The 17,589-nt window shown below is 30.3% G+C and overlaps 1 pseudogene; it reads left to right on the plus strand.

Moving 5' to 3' along the window:
* On the plus strand, positions 1–2,244 carry LOC146933995 (uncharacterized; annotated as a pseudogene).
* The last annotated feature ends 15,345 nt before the right edge of the window (positions 2,245–17,589 follow it).

Genomic DNA, 17,589 nt, shown 5'->3' on the forward strand with positions numbered 1-17,589 from the left:
CACTACAACCCATCATCGTCCCAACCATACTACAACCCCTCATCGTCCCAACCTCACTATGAACCACCACAAAGATTATTAACTCAACCTCATCCCTCTCAAACACCATCCCGTTCGACACAACCCCAAACTTTAAACGATGAAATTAATATATACACTTCCCAATTCCAAGATCAATCAAACGATGAAGTTGCAGATGATGAAGAAGATGATGATGAAGAACTCCTTGCCGCACAAAACGGTGATGACAACGAAGAAGATGACGACGATGTTGTGCCACAACTTCCAATTTCACCGATCAGAGCTTCTTACAACCCACCAAGGTCCATGCGAAATGTCAATGATGACCACTCAACTGAGCTTTATCGGTCAATGACTCTTCCGATCGATCAAGATATTGCTCCGGGGATGCAATTTCATAACAAGAATGATTGTATTCTCGCAATTAGATATTATCACATCAAAAATTCAAGGGATTATTCTGTGATTCAATCAGATCCAGAAAGGTATGTCATCAAATGTAAAGATACAACCAGTGGTTTCAAATTGAGGGCCTCGTGGAGGAAAAAAAGTGATAGATGGGAGATTGGAAAAATGAAGGATCTTCATACATGTGTCTCAACAGACTTGACGCAAGATCATTGAAAACTTAGTTACAATGTCATATGTGAAAGTGTTATGTCGCTACTTCATATGGATGCTTCAATTACAGTGAATGTTATAAAGGCACACATCCGCGAGAAGTTTAATTACACAATTTCATTCAGAAAGGCATGGAGAGCAAAGAATAAGGCAATTGAATCAATTTATGGTAACTGGGAGGAGTCTTATAAAGAACTACCACAGTGATTGATGGTTATGGAAAAAGATTTGCCAGGAACAATTATCGATTTTCAAACAGTCCCATCAACAGAAGTGGTCAATGAGACTGTCTTCAAGCGTCTCTTTTGGGCCTTTCGTCCGTGCATCTTGGGTTTCGAATTCTGCAAACCAATTGTCCAGATTGACGCAACTTGGTTGTATGGTAAATACAAAGGAACATTGTTGTTAGCTGTTGCGCAAGATGGGAACAACAAGATATTTCCCATTGCTTTCGCAATCGTGGAAGGCGAGACCAAGGAGGCATGGAGTTTCTTTCTGAAAAATCTAAGGCAGCATGTCACCCCACAGGCGAACATATGTCTCATTTCTGATAGACATGTTTCGATAAAGAGCGCGTATGATGATCCACACAATGGATGGCACGATGCTCCGACAAGCCATGTGTTTTGTGTCCGACACATTGCACAAAACTTTATGCGATCGTTCAAGGATGGAGAACTTAAGAAGAAAGTTGAAGGCATGGGTAAAAATTATATCTCTTTCCTTGTAAATTTGACATATTTTTTGTTTAAATAACACACATCTAACTTTTTTCAAAACAATGCAGGTTACGCCATGAACATCCCAACATTTGAATACTACCGCTCTGAAATCGCTGTTGCAGACCGAAAGGCTTTAGCATGGGTGGACAACATTCCTAAAGAAAAGTGGACTCAATCACATGATGATGGTCGACGATGGGGCCACATGACAAGTAACTTGGTAGAGTCACAAAACAACGTGTATAAGGGTATTCGAGGACTCCCGATCACAGCTATTGTGAAAGCATCATATTACAGGTTGGCAGCCTTGTTTGCTAAAAGAGGACATGAGGCAGCGGCAAGGGTAAATTCTGGTGAGCCATTCTCAGAAAACATCATGAAATATCTCAGGGATGAGGCTCATAAATCCAACAGTCATCATGTCACTCAGTTTGACCGGGATCGGTATACCTTCTCCGTCCGTGAAACCATCGACCATAAAGAAGGATTACCAAAGGGAGAATACAAGGTGGACCTGCAAAATAAATGGTGTGACTGTGGACGATTCAGAGCGTTACACCTACCATGCTCACATGTCATTGCAGCATGTTCTAGCTTTTCTCACGACTACAAGACTTTTGTCGATCCAAAATTCACGAATCAGTGTGTATACGCCGTATACAACATCCACTTCGACGTGGTTCACCACCAGACATATTGGCCTGATTATGAAGGACTGAAGGTGGTTCCCAACAAGTCCATGCGTCGGGCAAAGAAAGGTCGTCCACCAATTACTCGCATTAGGACCGAGATGAACGATGTGGAAACCGAGAGAAGATGCGGCGTTTGTAGGATGCCTGGTCATTCCCGCAAAGATTGCATTAATATTACACATCAGTAGAAATGCAGTATTTAATATTTATTGTATTTCGTTTTTTTATTTTATAAATATTATGATTATTATTATAATTACCTTTTTTTAAATTAAGTTATTATTACTCCCTCTGTCCCATATTACTTGACCTAGTTGACTCTGTCGCGTATGCCAATGCACAATTTTAAACTTAAATTTCTTTAATAATCTAGTAGAAAAAATTACGAAAATTTGATATTTTAAAAATATTAATCGAGACGAATTTAACATCTTATATGCTAAATAGGTCAAGTAATATGGGGACGGAGGGAGTATTATTTTTCCATGCTACAAGTTACGTGTGTCCATGCATGTTTAGAAATTTTTTGTCCTTATTATACCTCTCAACTCCAAGTTGAGAGGTATTTAAAAATAAAAAAAAAAAAACACACAAAATGCCTCGCAGGTTGCAGTTGCGTGGTATGGCTGCAGCTTTTAGGTACCTCGCAACTGGCAGTTGCGTGGTACTGAAAAGTAGGGCATTTTTGTATTTTTTCGAAAAAGTAGGGTATTTTTGTATTTTTGGAAATAAAGTAGGGCAGAAAAAAAAATTTCAACAATATCACAATTTGGAGATGCTGAATAAAATTTTAAAACGGAATTATAGACCAAAAGAAATCAATGTTTTTTATTGAGTATATTATTTTTTGGGAATAACTTCTTATTTTATGTTAGGGAAATAATATAAGTGAAATGTTGCGAGTTAGCCTATCATATTAATTAACTAGAATTATATTTTAATATATGTTAAAATACATAAACATTTCATAAATAATGCAGTATAAGTCTTTTTTTTTTTGACAAGGTAGTATAAGTCATTTAACCAATGGGAGATTTATGTAAAAAAATAAAATAAAAATATAACTAATAAAACAAAAACAATAAATGCAGAAGATATCTGATCTAATTTTATAAAGTAATATTAAGATAAAAATTGATAGTATTGTAAAAACATCATATAATCGTAATAATAATATCAATACATAAGTTTGATTTGTTAAAAAAAATATCAATACATAAGTCCCAAAAATTCATAATTATTTACCTACACCAGAGCAAATATAGAGAACAAAGAGCTATATAGCAGATAGAAAATGAGATTTTCCGAAGAAAAAAAATAGAAAAGGAGCAATTAAAAGCATGTAAATGACTCTAGTGACCTTTTTATTTCTTCAACATCCGGTTAACCATATCAATGAATTCAATTTGAGACACGACCTTTTTATTTCTCTCATAAATGGAAAATAAATAAAGCAAAACTAAACTTCAACTCAAAGTATTACCTTCTAGAACCAACAAACACGGATGCGCACATGTGAAGCCCGATACTTCAAAATGGATGATGTATCGTATCCCCTACGTATCCTGCACCGATACCTGCATGATACTTTCCGATACGTATTAGAAGAGTATCCGAAGATTAAATTTTAATTTTTTAAAAAATAATTATCCGATACTTCCCGATACGTATCAGGAGAGTGTCCGACAATTATCCTGCACAGATACCTGCCACGATATTTACCAATTAATGTTAACTAAAATAACTTAACTCTTGAGTACTGATATGTTTTTTTTTTTAATATAGTGCTTCTTTTTTGGATCGATATAGTATAACACAAACAATGTTCTTTTTGGATATAGTATAACACTGATGGTGCTCTTTTTGGAATATATTGTGTATGTAATGGACTAATCATCACTCTCTTAATCGTCAATATTATTTATATTTATATTCATGTGCTACGAGCCTATGATTGATTTCTTTTGTTTGTTAATATATTTGCATATTAAAAAAATGGTTATAAATATACTCTACATTTAATTATATATTTTTTTACTAACGTATCTCAGTCGTATCGTTTCTTGATTTTTGAAATTTTTCCGTATCGACGTATCGCTGCAGTATTGTATCCGTATCGTATCTCGTATCCGGGCTTCATAGGCGCGCGCACACATACTAGAATAATAAGTGTGTATTTTACCCCGTCAAATGGACAAGAGACACAACCGCAACATGAAGAAGAGGAGAACGATGATTATTTAAAGAAGTTAGCTTTAATCAGGGCCGAAATTGGATCATTTGTTGTCATATGATTGGACACTCACGTGTCCGTCTTTCTGCTCTTTTTGTTAAGCTAACGCGTGTAGACTATCAACAATGTTTTATATCAATTTTGCGTGTAAATTACACACGGTATTTTATATAAAAAAATTATATCGATTAAAATTATAAGTATAGATATCTGTGACTTTCAGTTGTAACAAACTTAACAAACCATATTTATTTTTTTCAATGACAACAATAATATAATAAATATAACAAAAAAATATTATCTTTTTTAATAACACCAACAATCGATGACAACAATAATATAACAAATATAACATAAATTATTATATTTTTTAATAACACCAACAATATAATATTATTATACAAAATTTTGTTTAAAGATATAATTGGAATAATAATAAAATTAATGATATATAGTTTTTACTCAAAAAAAAAATAAAGTCAGCCCAAAATTCCTCGAAAATTTTGTATTCTCTTTATATATAGTATAGATAACTAGCGAAAAAACGAGTACTCACGTGCCCGTCTTTCCGCTCTTTTTATTGCGTTGACGCGTGTAAATTATGAACGATATTTTATATGAAATTTTTATTTTGATTAAAATCATAAGTACAAATATTTGTGACTTTCAAATTATAACAAACTCAAAAAAATCATGTTTATCTTTTTCAATAACAACGGTAATTTAACAAAAATAATATATAGAAAAATTTGTTTAAGGATATAATTAAAATTCGAAAAATTCAGCCCAAAATCTCAATCATCTTCATCTTCTATATCTATACTATATATAAAGAAAATAACATCTCTTGACTCTTTTGGGCTGACTTTTTCTCCTTCCAAAGTTACCGTCAACTTTCAATACAAATAAATAAAAGTAAATTCAAATATTAAAACAAAATGTAACAAACTGTATATGTTCGATTTTTTCTTAACATTTAAAAAAGATAATTTATACTATATATAAAGAAAAATACATCTTTCAACACTTTTTGGTTGGACCTTTCTTTCCAAAAATACCATCAATTTTCAATACAAATAACATATGTAATAAATAGATAAGAATAAATTTAAATATTAAAAAAAATGTAACAAACATGATATCTATATCTATATTTATATCTATATTATATATGAAGAAAATTACCCCTTGGGTTGAACTTTTCTTTCCAAAAATACCCTCAATTACAAATAACACATGTAACAAATAGATAAAAATAAATTTAAATATTAAAACAAATGTAACAAACATGATATATATATATATATGTGTGTGTGTGTGTGTGTGTGTGTGTGTGTGTGAGGAGGGATATATTGACTCCAAGAGTAACTCAAAAGAGTTACTCCAAATCTTAACCCTTCATCTTAATAATAATTAATGGCTAAAATTAATTACTAATAATTCCTAGGTGTGGTTAAATCAGGAGCATTACATAACATCAGTGCAATTAAAGTTAATTCATCCCTTCCCTTTCAACCTTTTTGAGTTTCGTGGCAATGGCACACACATCTTTGCCTAATGAGTCCATTGATATATACACCCTCCGGTCACTAATATAAGCAAAAATCAACATTTTGGATTCATTCATTTAATGATGTATGTGGTCTATAATAAAGACCACATACATCATTAAATGAATGAATCTAAAATGTTATTTTTTGCTTATAATAGTGATCGGAGGGTGTATTTTTTAGAGATACCAACGCCATTGATTTTAAAATTTCAAATTTTAGAATTTTAATTTTCAATATCATTTTGTTCTTCTCAAATGGAGATATTAATTCTTTTTTAGGTTTTATTTTGATCATTCATGTATTGATGCAATTGCACCATTCATCACTGTCATGTGGTGGTGTGGAAAACAATCGGTGCATTGAAACCAATTCAATATGAGAACCAAACATCTAAGGAAGCCTACACCAATTTATGAAGGAAAAAAAAAACTGTTTGAAAGTCGTTAATTGCAAATTACCAATTTCTTGTATATAATGATTCGTAGCAGTGATAAAATAGTGGAACGGTACTAATTCTTTTAGATTAAAGGCACACATGTTTGTATCAGAATCGATCTCTCCATGTTATTTGCCGTCGGAATCAGGAAGAAGATGTGAAAAGAACATACCATAAGGATTATTAAGAATCAATTATAGCCATTAATTATTATTAAGATGAAGGGTTTAGATTTGGAGTAAGTCTTTAGACTTACTCTTGGAGTCAATATATCTCTCCCCTATATATATATATATATATATATATATATATATATATATATATATATATATATATATACACACACACACACACACACACACACACACCTGATTCTTTTTTCTTTAACATTTAAAAAGTGTAACAAACTAAATGAGTATATTTATACTTACTATTTTATTATCCCAATTATACCCTTAAACAACTTTTTCTATAATAAAGATTGTTGTTGGTGTTATTGAAATAGATAATCATGATTATTAATAATTAATTGTTCATAATTAAATCACGATCTGCAAAAAGTATTAAAAAAACTAAACTAAACCGAGTATAATTTTATTAATTCAAATATACTTTATCCGCCAAAATTGAATTAAACAGACCGATCACACCATTAAGTGCGATGTACTTTCAACTCACATAAAATGTGAAATCCAACCACACTCCTCGTAACTAAATAATTGCATGAGTAATCATAACATACATGAGATTATACTTAACGAAGTGATTTTCTCGTAAAAAATATATATTATAAGCACATATCAAAATAAATATTTTATCATAATTTTTTTTTGCTAAACACACCTCTCATTTATTTGGTTTCACTTTTAACCTCTCATTCTCAAGTTCTCCATCCTTTTTATTCTCCCCCTCGTATCACCTCCTATTCTCCAAAAAATTTCTCAAACACTAAAAACAAAAATGATTGTAACACTATAAAGAAAGAAATGTTACCACATAAATTGAAGCGCCAACAGGGTGTTCAAATCCAAACCGATCGAAATATAAACCGCAAACCGATCAAAAAAAATCAAAAACCACAAAAAACTTATTATTATTATTATTATTATTATTATTATTAGATGTCATTTTACGAAAACCGCTCGAATTTGATCGGATTTTGGATCAATTTTTAAAATCAAATCGAACCGAATACATTATTTTAATACATATTTTCATTTTTTATAAGTATAATATTATATTGAACTATTATTTTTTTCCTTTTTAATTCTTTCAATACTACATATTAGTTTAATTTAATATATTTTGTTACTATTTCATATGTTTCAAAGACGATTAATCATTGTTATTCCGTACTATTAATTTTTAATAAATCATATATATTTTGTAAAAAATCATATATTATCTATACTATTTAATTTTAAGAATTTCGATTTGAGGTCTTATTTTATTGCAAATGGAGATTTCTCCGACCTCTTGTTTTTACAGGATCGTGCTTGAAAAATATTACGCGTACATCCAATCATATTTTGCCAATGCATCATCATGTCATAAATTTCATTTCATAAACATATGCACAAAAACTTATAGGTTGAGATGTTGTAATTGAGTATCTGTATAAAACCCTTCGACATTTCCTTTGAGGATACTTCCAACAATCAGTGTCTTCAATATTGTTAATCTATACCATATATAAAGAAAACTTTCCATTTCAACATTTTTGGGTTGGAATTTTCTTTCCAAAAATACCATCAATTTTTAATACAAATAACGTAGCAAATAGGTAAGAATAAATTTAAATATTAAAACAAATGTAACAAATATGATAGAAGTCTATACAATATATAAAGAAAACTACCACTTTCAACACTTTTGGATTGGACTTTTCTTTCCAAAAATACTCTTAATTTTCAATACAAACAACACACATAACAAATAGATAAGAATAAATTTAAATATTAAAACAAAGGCAACAAACATGATATAACTAAATGAGTATGTCTGGTTTTTTTTTTCTTTATCATTTAAAAAGCGTAACAAACTAAATGAGTATATTTATACTTACTTTTTTATTATCCCAATTATACCCTTAAACAATTTTTTCTATAATAAAGATTGTTGTTGTTGTTGTTGTTGGTATTAAAAAACTAAACTAAACCGATTATAATTTTATTAACTCAGATATACTTTATCCGCCAAAATTGAATTAAATCGACCGGTCACACCACTAGTGCGATGTACTCTCAACTCACATAAAATGTGAAATCCAACCACTCCTCATAACTAAATAATTGCATGAATAATCATAACATACATGAGATTATACTTAACGAAGTGATTTTCTCGTAAAAAATATATATTATAAGCACATATCAAAATAAATATTTTATCATAAGTGATCACTGCATGATCAACAATGGTATTCTGAAACGAATCTTGGGGGAGTTATCTTCAAGTTTCAAGATTGTCACAAACAACATGATCAACAACCGGGCTACTTATTTTGGGGAGAAAAACACCCTCACTCTCACTGAAGCATTATTGAAGGGTATCTCAACACTAGACCAAGTCACAAACAACATGATCAACAACCGTACTACTGATCTTGGGGAGAAAGACACCCTCACTGAAACATTATTGAAGGGTATCGCAACACTAGACCAAGTCACAAACAACTGTTGTAAATTTTAAGTATATTTCAAAAGTTTCATATATTTTGTGTCCCAAATTTTTTTGAGAATTATAGAAAAATATTTTAATAGATTATTATTATCAAATTATTATTAATTGTAATGTTTGACTTAGTTTTGTAGACATAGTCTTCATTCCAAAAGAAACGTTGCAAATGTGTCAAATAAATTCCTATTTATTAGCTGATTTTAAGCTCATTTATTGGCTGATTCACAGGTTGCATTTTGTTTATAAAATTATTCTTTCTCAATGGTAGGCAACGCTAACTTGCTTACCTTGATCAGTATCAAAAAAAAAAAAAAAACTCTCCCTTTTAATAGCCAATTATTTGTAGTAGCTTACCTATTTTACATTGGAACAAGCTCTACACATAACTTAGAGAAAAATCTCCTCGTATTTATATTTTGAGATTTATACTGAAACAAAACATTTTTGTACACTATCAAACCAGAAAAAATATCTATCTCTCCTTCCAATATAATTGAGTTTCTGGGTTACATCATTCCAGTGTTCTAACAGATTCAAGTTGTTTTGTCACCTCTGATATGATTCATATCAAGGAAGAACATGTTGTATTCAGGGAGGATATGCGCTTATGAGGCGGATAAATCCTTAAGATTGTTGTAAAAATTAGGAATAAATTATCTCTATAAAAAATAATCATCCTTTAAATAAAAGCATCAATTAAATATTAAAGAGCATAAACAGATAGTTAGTATGATTATTTTGTGGCCTTGAAGATTATCTCCCTTTAATCAGATTTGTGATTCTGAAAATTATATTATTCTGTCAAAATATAGCATTTAAGTTGAACTTAAATATTTCATAATGGTTGTATGATTTGAATGAAATTAGCAATAAGGCTAATCAATATGTTGTAGAAAATGCTTTAATAAGTGGTCTTCCTTTTCTTAATTATGATGCCTTATTTAGAGATTGGAGAAATTATAAAATGTGAATTTCCTTGTTGTGTGTAGATTATTCGGTTATGTATTTGAACACATTAGAAACTTTTTCAATTTAAGCTTCGGTTTGTCCATGCTAATCAAAGGTTAAAAACTGATATTGTTTATGCTTAGTGTGGCCAAGGTGTTTAAAATGCTTGTTGTATACATTTTAATCAAATAAATGTTTTATTGGAAATTTTATGTTTGAGAAAGTGAATAACTGTGTGGTCATGTATTATAGTGTTGACCTGTCTACAAAATTGATTTTGATTGGTATATGTTATATATGTTTATACTCAGACCACTTCTTGACATGTTTAAGTTTCATGCTTTTGATTTTTTTTTTACCTTGTACGAGTGAATTGACATGAGATAGTTTATTGAGAAAATTATGAAAAATATATTGTGGGTTATCCATTGTATTAGAGCAAGACAATGATGTTTAATGAAATTTGTTTATGAGAAAATATATATTTATGGGATTTATTTTTCAATTGTGGAACTGTTGTCACTTGAAAATTATTCAATCATACCTTTAAAATAAATCTATACATAGAGTATTATTTTTTCAATGTGGGCGTTTGTCGCTTAGACTTTATTAGTTTGATAATATATAAAATATTGTTTACAGAAAGGATAAACCTTTGTATTAAAATAATACAAAGATGACAAATAGATATGAATCCAATGAGAGTAAATCTATAAGTAGATTTATTTTATTGATTAACATGTTGTCGCTTAGTAGACAACAACTTGTATTAGTTTATTGTGTAATCCGAGTTTATTTTTATAAACTTGATGAAATATGAGGTTAATTGACTTAGAGACGTCTTGGTCAATATTTGTGAATTTAACAGATCCGTATATAAAACCCTTTGGGAAGAAATTTAGAGAAATGAGACTTTGCCTCTCGAAAACGACAAGTAATGGGAACCTAACCTTTGTGATTGGAGATCCCATAAAGAAGGTTCAATGGGTAAAAACAAGTTACTTGTTAGTTCTGTTAGCACTAAAATAATGTTGTCTCTTTTCTATAGTGTATGATAATGGATGAGATGTGCTAAATAATATAAAATTGATGGGTAAGCTTTAAAAGCTTTTAATGATTACCATAAACCATTACAGGTGGTGTATGGTTGTAGCATACACTAGATGGAATCACCTATATGAGTGTCAAGTGGGGCCGCTTGCATGAGATCGTGGCGGGTCTCTAGAGCACTCATGAATACCAGGCACGCACACGGCCTATTAGCACACAACCGCGTAACAGCAAGAATTGTGGGGGTGTAATGTGATTGTGAGACCTCTTGCATACAACAAGTGTCTTGGGTTCCATAGCTTGCTAAACCAATTCACTGTGTGTTAAGTGTCATTAGTCTAGGACGGGTTCCATAGCTTGCTACACCGTTCCGATGCATCACATCTACGATGTTTACCCAGGAAAACTCTTTTTAACCTTTTAGTTTAACTTTTGAAATATGTGGGGGATTGTTGTAAATTTTGAGTATACTTCAAAAGTTTCATATATTTTGTGTCCCAAATTTTTTTGAGAATTATAGAAAAATATTTTAATAGATTATTATTATCAAATTATTATTAATTGTAATGTTTGACTTAGTTTAGTAAGTAGACATAGTCTTAATTCCAAAAGAAACATTGCAAATGTGTCAAATAAATTCCTATTTATTAGCTAATTTTAAGCCCATTTATTGGCTGACTCATCGGTTGCATTTTATTTATAAAATTATTCTTTCTGAATGGTAGGCAACGCTAACTTGCTTACCTTAATCAGTATAAAAAAAAAAAACTAACTCTCCCTTTTAATAGCCAATTATTAGTAGTAGCTCACCCATTTTACATTGAAAAAAGCTCTACACATAACTTAGAGAAAAATTTCCTCATATCTATATTTTGAGATTTATACTTAAACAAAACATTTTTGTACACTATAAAACCAGAAAAAATATCCATCTCTCCTTCCAATATAATTGAGTTCTTGGGTTACATCATTGAAGTGTTCTAGCAGATTCAAGATGTTCTGTCACCTCTGATATGATTCATATCAGGGAAGAACATGTTGTATCCTGGGAGGATACGCGCTTATGAGGCGGATAAATCCTTAAGGACAGTGACTTTGTCACGCCTCATGTTATATAATGGATCACTGTTTGGCAGGTTATCACCTTCATAGTTTCGTGCTTGTTCACTTCACTGTTACCGGCTTCTAATCACCGCATTTTTAAGAACAGATAAGTTTACTGAATATCCCTCTTGTTTATGCTCTTTAATATTTAATTAATGCTTTTATTTATAGGATTATTATTTTTTTATAGAGATAATTTATTCCTAATTTTTACAACAACAACATGATCAACAACCGTGCTACTAATCTTGAGTCGGGTGCCACAACTAAAAATCGGGGATGGTGGGTCAAGATCAAAGAAAAGGCATGGGAAAAATTGTTTGATCTGGTTCTTCAAGTAGTTGTTGGCACATGACTTGCTTTGGTAACAAATTCTTTCTTTCTTTTTGTTTTCATTGTTTGAGTTATTTGTTTCTCTATGGGTGTGTTATTATAATTTTTTGTTTTCAGTGTTTTTCTTAGTTTATCATAGAACTTATTTATTTATTTTTTGTTGTTGTAGTGGGTCAAAAATTGGCTGGAGAAGCAATGAGACTTCAAAGGTTTACTCATGTTCGAGCTCCACCTAGGGAAAATCCTGCCAATGCATTCCTCAAATATGTTAATAAGTGGAAAGAAGATTAGCAATGGGAGCTTGGAATTTTTAAGAGACTGAGTTGGTTCATAATAGCGTTGAATGTAGTTTTTGGATCCATTTTTGGACGATGGACAAGCGTGTCTGTGCTTGTATCTGAAATTTTGCATGACTTGCACCATTCTTTAATAATAGTAGAAACTGTAATAGATACTCCCTTTTTGTTGATAAAGAAATATAATGTCTTCTAGGTAGGATAAATCATGTTTGTTCAAAGATGTTGCGAGCCTTTTCAATATTGTGGTTATGAATGTGATGCTCATAGATTGTTTGACAAAGCCAGAAAATCTTTATACTAACAATTGAGAGTTTTTAGAAATAACATATTCCAAGAATCCTCTCCTTAAAGATGTTCACATCATCATAATCTTACTTGGCGTTTGTTCCAAAAATTTATCATAATTTTTAATACAAGCTTAATAATAATTATTATTATTAAAAACCGTTTTTTATTTAGCATTAAATTGTGCATAAAATACATAGTTGGTTATAATCAAATACTCATTAATATAATTATTATTTTGATTAAGATTTACATGTTACATTAAAAAGTTGGTACATTACAAACAAATAATTATTAATATAATTAGTATTTCGATTAACATTTATACGTTACATTAAAAAATTTGTAGGTTACAAAAATATAATAAATATAATAACTAATAATTTGTAAGTTATTATTAAATTTCAATTGTTTTATAATTAATTTTTTTTCGGTTACATCAAATAAAATTTAATTTTTTGATACATGTTTTACAATATTGAAGATATTAATAATGTTGATTTTAAAATGGTTAAATTTATAATTAATAGATAATAACCGTTATGATATTATTTTTGTATATAAATAGTCGCGTTTTAGGGTACAACTAATCCACAATCACAACAATTTTCTTATTCATTTATTCCCTGGTTCTCCGAAACACGACTTCATTTCTAACGTGTCACGTAGAAAAAAATCGTGGATATTGGTTGTGAAGGTTGTTCGTGATTGGTTGGTTCTAATGCATCGAAATGTATTTTCCTTCATATCGTTTTTGTTTTTTGTATTTGAAATATGATGTTTTAATCTTTGTTATGGAGGGTGACCGAATTGGCGCTTCTATATGAAGAACATTTGGTTTACAAGTTCAAGGAGCAACTCCAAGAGGAAATGGTGCACACAATTTCCTCATTTGATGTTGGTTCCAACAGTTTATCAAATTATCAACACAATTAACCAATCAAATTATCAAAATAGAGAGAACATTTTTTTGAGTGATTTTATATGGGTTAAGTTGTCTATTCTCATGTCATTATTCCATGTATTTTTTTATTTTACCAAAATAAAGTTCAAGTACTAGATATTGAATTTATGATTTACATTTAATTATACATTTTTTTGTACGTCTTAATACTTCAATGGTATTCTATGTCAATTTTGTTAAATTCAATTGAGAAGTTATATATGTGTTTCATGTTGATTTTTCGTCTACTTTACGCAGATGTTTTAGTTCAAGATAGAAGCCCCTATGCATGTTCAAACAACACGTCTCACGTGACAATAGTTCTATCAAATAGTTAAAAAGCTTTACTACTTGCATGAAAAATTAAATAAACATTCAAATTTATTAAAAACGTTGTGTAATAAAATTTGGTCAATTACATCCAAATAATAATTAGTAGAAATAACATTACAATTAATAAAATAATGTACTGCTATGATATTGGTCGGTTACAATAAAATAATAATTTGTAAAATAAACGCTTTGATTAATTGAAAAGTTTTTTGATAAAAACGTTGGTTGTTATAACAAAATAATAAACAATAAAATAAATCCCCTAAAAAATATAATAAAATAGATGTTATATTTATTTAAAAGATGTTACGTAATATTCTATTATCATCAAACTAATTTCGAACCCCCATCCCTACCCCTTTTCTAACACCTGGAAAATTTTAGTGTTAAGTTATTTAACATTTAATATATTACAGGCTAAAATATGGTTTTGGTCCCTGCAAATATGCCTCGTTTTGGTTTTAGTCCCTGTAATTTTTTGTTTTTGTTTTTGGTCCCTGTAAATATGTCTCGTTTTGGTTTTGGTCCCTGACCCCACTTGTGATAATTTGCACACGTGGCACATGATGACCGAACCCATTTATTAGAAAAATAGTCCATGCAAAATATTTTGATTTTTAAAAAGGTCCCTGCAAAATATTTTACTTTTGAAAATAGTCCCTGGAGGGACTATTTTCAAAAACAAAATATTTTTCACGGACCAAAAACAACAAAAAAAATTATAGGGACTAAAACCAAAACGAGACATATTTGCAAGGACCAAAACCATATTTTAGCCTGTATTATATATTGATGTAATTGGTGACTTGACTAAGGTGGTTTTTTTTTTTTTTGTATGAAGACTCCAAATCAATTATGTTAAAAACACTTCGAGCACAAGATGTGTCTAAAAAAGGAAAATACAAAGTTTATGATGCAAAGATACAAAAGAACCAAATCATGAGGTAGAATAACCAAGAAAAACATAAGCATTATTCCACCTACAATTCAACTCAAAATACGGACTTAATTTCTTAGCATTATGTCTTTCCAAATAATCCAAACACAAGTCAACCAAATCAACTGAAAAATGAAACGAACTTTTTATTTTGGAACAATTAAGAACCACCTAAATGAAGAGTACACAAGAATTAATGAGAAGAACACAATAATTATCCAACCACTTTAGAATATTATGTCATATGTTACCAAAGAATTCACCACTCAAAATACAAATAATTAACATTTTCCTCTTACTCACACCTGCCACAACATAAAAATGAGTCCATATTTAAAATACTCCATCAAGCTAAGTTATACTTTGTTAGAATTCAGTTATTCAAGAGCCTCCACGGAAAGAAATAAACATTTTTATAGGAGCTGCTTTGTTCCTAATGAGATTTTTGAGAGCCATAGGGTCATCATGCTCCACCTGCATCATGAGATGATATGCCCTTTTAACATATTATCTTTCACAATGATCAAGTTTTCATGTCCACTTATCAACGATGCTACCCTTAAAAAACAATGTTGTCCAACAAAGAACAACAATATATCCCCTGCATCTCCTTCACCCCATCTAACCCTAATCCACACATCTCCTCAAACGGCACATAGTTATTTTGAGATAACTCAAAAGGTCTTCTAAATATATCACACAAAGGGCCACTCTACAACCACGTATTATGGCAAAAAAACTGCATTTCCCCATCACTCTCCACTATCATCAAGCTGTCATCAAACCAATTTCTAATCTCTGTCTTCACCCCTATTTTAACACCATAAAAATATTTCCACCACACGTACGCCTAACCGCGTCCACTTTTCACATGAACTCCCTCCAACCTATTCTAAGAAGTTAAAACTTTAAACTTCAAACTCATTGATCCATTTAGCCTCCAAAATCATTTACCTAACAATGATAAGTTAAAATTATACACTCTACGAACCCATATGTCATAACTAAATTAAAGACACACCTTATCTCACTTAACCCAATGGACCCTCCTAACTTCCCCACTCCCTCCCTACTAAAAATAATAAGGATTCAATAAATGAAATTATATTTACGCGAGTCATGAAAAATGAAAGAAATTAAACTAATTGTGGTGGATATTGAAGGAGAATACAAAAGATACATTACAAGAACTAAGATGAATGTCATTGAATTGAATTCGAATGTGTGAACTTGATTTGTATTTTTTTTTTAATATACAATACCTTCTGATATTTAATTATTATTTAAATAATTTGTCAAAAATTTTGTATTGATATCGGTTAGAATGTACTCTTTTTCTATATTCCAGTGAAACAAAAAGGAGAATCTAAAAATTTAGTTGGCAAAAGTTAAGTTGTTACAAGATAAGTGTTTGTAACTATCAATTTGATCGTTTAATATCATTGAAAAGTACGTATCTATTCATTTACTTGAATCATTTTATTTGATTCTTCAGGGATTGGAAAACGAATGTTACAAAATTATTTTTAATCAACTAAGATCAAATTCAACCGTTAGATTATGGAGACAAAACGAGCTAAAGAAAATATATGCTTTGTTGGAGGGGATTTTTTTTCCACAATCCTTTTAGTAAATATATTTTCTAATAAATGGTAATATTTCTGACCTTTGTTTTTTACCTTAATTTTAATTACAACTTTGTGAGTGAAAATACAAATTCTCCTGCAGACTATCTATTTTAGTTGCCTCATTTATCCTGCATTAGCATACTAAAAGATTTTTTGAACCTTACGTCTAGGATCACCATTAAGGTGTTGTATGTAACACCCCGTTTTCCTAACGTAAAAATTTCATAATTAAAAATCAGAGTAATTCAACTTTAAACGGAATGCTACACTTCTTAAAAATTCATAAACTGAATAAATAACAATTTATTCTTCAAAATCATTTAACATAAGTAATTCAAAACTTCGCAGCGGAATTAGTTCATTCAACATAAAAAGTCTTTGGCACGCATGCCTCATCAGAAAATCTCATAAGTCTTAATTCAATATTTATTCATAAAAATTCATAAACAATACGTAAGGAATAGAAGTAAAGTCAAGTCCCATCCCGTTACGTATCAGAGCACCTAGACACACATGTGAGGAGTCCACTCACGACGCCTCTAATCTTGATTACCTGCAAGTTACCCATACGAAGAGCAACATTTCAAAGCAGAGGGGTGAGATTTCTCAAAACAAAAATATTAAACATATAAATCATATAAAGTACATTCAACAACTTAAACATCTTATAACTCATTAATCATATCTAACAACTTAAACTTCCTTAACTAGTGTCATTATCCTTCCTACATTAGTCATATACTTCATCAAGTAATCTTAATTATTATTCATA

The sequence above is a fragment of the Medicago sativa genome, chromosome 4 (genome assembly GCF_051527215.1).
Source record: "Medicago sativa cultivar Bolivia chromosome 4, Bolivia_mono, whole genome shotgun sequence".
NCBI lineage: Eukaryota > Viridiplantae > Streptophyta > Magnoliopsida > Fabales > Fabaceae > Medicago > Medicago sativa.